The sequence below is a fragment of the Pteropus vampyrus genome, unplaced genomic scaffold (assembly GCF_000151845.1).
Source record: "Pteropus vampyrus isolate Shadow unplaced genomic scaffold, Pvam_2.0 Scaffold36, whole genome shotgun sequence".
NCBI classification, from domain to species: domain Eukaryota; kingdom Metazoa; phylum Chordata; class Mammalia; order Chiroptera; family Pteropodidae; genus Pteropus; species Pteropus vampyrus.
This window is the reverse complement of record NW_011888817.1, coordinates 2,162,936-2,166,194: the sequence shown is the minus strand read 5'-3', so window position 1 is coordinate 2,166,194 and position 3,259 is coordinate 2,162,936. Positions and strand designations below refer to the sequence as shown.

General features: G+C 50.8%; 1 pseudogene; it reads left to right on the top strand.

Annotated features, from left to right (window-relative positions):
• The first annotated feature begins 1,277 nt into the window (after positions 1–1,277).
• LOC111738225 lies at positions 1,278–1,396 on the top strand (annotated as a pseudogene).
• Positions 1,397–3,259: the final 1,863 nt, after the last annotated feature.

Genomic DNA, 3,259 nt, shown 5'->3' with positions numbered 1-3,259 from the left:
GAGAAAATGATGGGGAAAGAAGTTCCCAAGCCATTGTCATGAAGACCACGAAAGACCCAGGGCCCAGGTAGGGCCAGGTGACAAGTCCCAAACTGAAGCTGGCCTAAGCCCACTCTGTGTCCACCTCTCTGTGAGCCCCATGGCAACTGTGGCACCTGGAAGCTCAGGGTGGCCAAAGGTCGGTACACCTGGTGAGGCTTTTATTGTGGGGATGCCTGTGGCCAAGGCGGTCATAAGACCCCTTACGAAGACGCTAAGAATATGAGCAGACTTGTTCTTGAACGTGAGTAGGGCACCTCCTTGGGATGTGCTGAGAGTAAGTGGCCAGCCAGTTGAGGGTGGGAGGGGATTTTGGGTGGGGAGATAAGGCCTAAGAAACTTCTTCATCTGGGTGTTAATGTCAGTGTGACCTCATGGATACCTGGAGGCTGGTGAGGCCTGAGGAGAGTTGGGTTCTAGTGAATTATCACCATCCTTCACTCTACAGCAGGCCCAGGTGCTTGGGGTCTGCTGGGTGGACCCTCAGTTCAGAACGAACAAGTCTCTTTTGCCGTCTGGGGTGCCTGGCACTGTGTCGGGAGCTCTCACAATCTGGTGGAGTTGGTGTTTCTTCCATTTTTCCAGAGAAGAAAACCGAAGCTCCTAAATCACCTGGAAAATGCCCTCACGAGTGATGCTCCTTCCCTCCCAGCAGCTTGTGTTTTTCTAGAAGCTATGAAGGATGAAATTTCTGGCCCTACAACTAAAGGTAGGGGACATTGCTGTGCTGTGTGCACTGCTAGGGGTGCCCATAGCTTCAGCAGGGCACCAAAGAAGAGTACCAGCTTCCTCAGCAACCCCATCCCTCCATCAGAACCAAGGATATGGGATGCTTTCATTCCATCTTCCTGAGAGCCACTCCACTCAGAACCTCTGGCCCACCGGGAGGCACAATCACATCCCTTCCACTGTCCGTTGGACAATAAGATGCCAAGGTTCGTTCAACCAACATCTCACACACAAGACCAGCAAAGGCTCACGTCTTGGCCTGACTTAACTCTGGACAATGCCAGGCAGAGGGGCAGGCAGAGGGGTAGAGGGGCAGAGGATCCCAAAGCCCCCACCTTCCCTCCCATCATCCTTTCCTGGAGCCGGCCCCCTTTGTGCAAAGTCTCTGAGCCTCAGTTTTCCCACCTGTAAAATGGGGATCATAGAAACAACACTTCGTGGGCCTGTTGTCTCTCTCCAATGCCTAACACTGGCACTGAGCAAGCTTAGCGAACAGGAGTGAACTGCTGGTCTACGACCATGCCCCCCTGAACACGCCCAATCTCATCTGATCTCGGAAGCTAAGCAGGATCGGGCCTGGTTAGTACTTGGATGGGAGACCAGCTAGGAAGACCAGGTGCTGTAAAAAAAAAATAATAATAATAAACTGCTTCCTCTCATGCAGGACTAGGCTCCCTGTCAGCACACCATCCAAGCCAGGGACACCAGCAGCCATGAGAGGCCATGCTGGGTCCATATCCTGGCACCTCTACCTACCAACTTACTTCCCAGTGACTTTAGACAAGTCCTCGTGCCTCTCTGTGCCTCTGCTTCCTCCTGTCTAGAATGGAGACAATAGTGGCACCCCACTCATTGAGTTGTTTTGAGGCTCAGATGAAACTGAGACCGGGGCTTAGCATTTAGTTTGTGCTCAGTAAATATCGGCCGTGAGTGCAGCTGAGAAGTGCAGTGAATAAGGGGAGTGGAAAGTGTTTCATCCCCAAGGAGGCCACATCCATCTACTTTATTAGATCATAAGTACTTTTAACAAGGCAAACAGCAGACAGCAGGCAGCCAGCCAGCAAGGGCCAAGAACCCAAGTCCAGTTCTCCAAGCCCCTGGACATCAAACACAACAACAGAAAAGGCCAAACATCAAAGAATGAACATCAAGTCCAAACATTGCGCTGTGCTCTTATCTTAATTAAAGCAAGTCTTATGCGGAGTTTTTGATGACACAAGTTGAAAAGCCAGGGTCTGGTTTTATTAGCTTTTGCTGACACCCACAGAGAATTCTGTGACTAGCCCAAGGTCACCTAAGCACCCTGGGGCCAAAGTTGGGGCCCAAACTCAGGCCTCAGATGCTGGAGCCACAATTCCTTCCATAACCCCTGTCCCCCTACACCAGCCTGAGCAACCGGCATCTAGGGTGGGAGTGTCAGGGGAGGGACTTTAGTTCATTTATTCATCCATATGTTTAACATTGTTTATTGAACCCCCCGTATATTCCAGGCACTGTTCTAGGCTCTGGTGATCCAGCAATGAACGAGGCACTCTAATGGGGCAAGGGGAAGGGAAGCAGATGTCAATAAATAACGACATAAATAACTATTTTAATTGCAGTTGTGGTAATGCTCTTTCCTATGTCTGTTCTCTTTGAATCTGGGCTCTGTGACTGCTTTCTTGCTAGAATACAACGGAAGTGTTACTGTTATACTTTCCTGGCCCAAACCAACTTCTATCTCGTAGAACCCAGCTCCTGGGATATGAGGAAGCCCAAACTGCTCCATGGGGAGGTCTACAGGGGAGAAACCAACTACCATTCACGTGAGCGCCCCATCTTGGAAGGTGATCCCCAGCCCCAGTCAACTGGCCCCAGCCGACACTGTGACACTGTGCGGAGCAGCTGTTTGGGCCCTGCCGAGCCCAAACTGCAAATTCGTGAGCAAAACAAACGACGGTTGCATTTTAAGCCATTAAGTTTTAGAGAGGTTTGTTTCAGCAACAGGCAACCAAAACATTATACTTCACCTTCATGGGCTGGAGTAGATACAATTATGACTCCCATTTTACAGATGAAGAAACGGAGATGCGGAAAGGTAAAATGACTCACTCAAGGTCACACAGATAATGAGCAGCAAAGCCACATTCGATGACTTCAAAGCCTATGTTTTTTTCTACTCCTCCTCATCACTGTCAGCTCAGCAGCACGGCAGCCGTGAACACTTTCCTACTCAACAGCAGTAAACTCCAAAAGCGGATCCGCAGGCATGGCAGGACGGGACCGAGGAGACATTTTTGAGCAGGGGAGCTTCTGGCATTCTTAGAGCCCTCCACGCATGCCGTGCGGATGGTGTCTGCTGGTCCTTCGGTAGGGAGAGTCCAGGGTGGTGCTTGAGAAGAGCAAAGAAAGGCTCGTTACCCTGTACTGGGCCTCTGTTTCCCCATCTGCTAAAGGGGAATGAGAAAACCGCCCGGTTACGCTCAAGCTGAGGCTGGAGATGAGCTGAGAG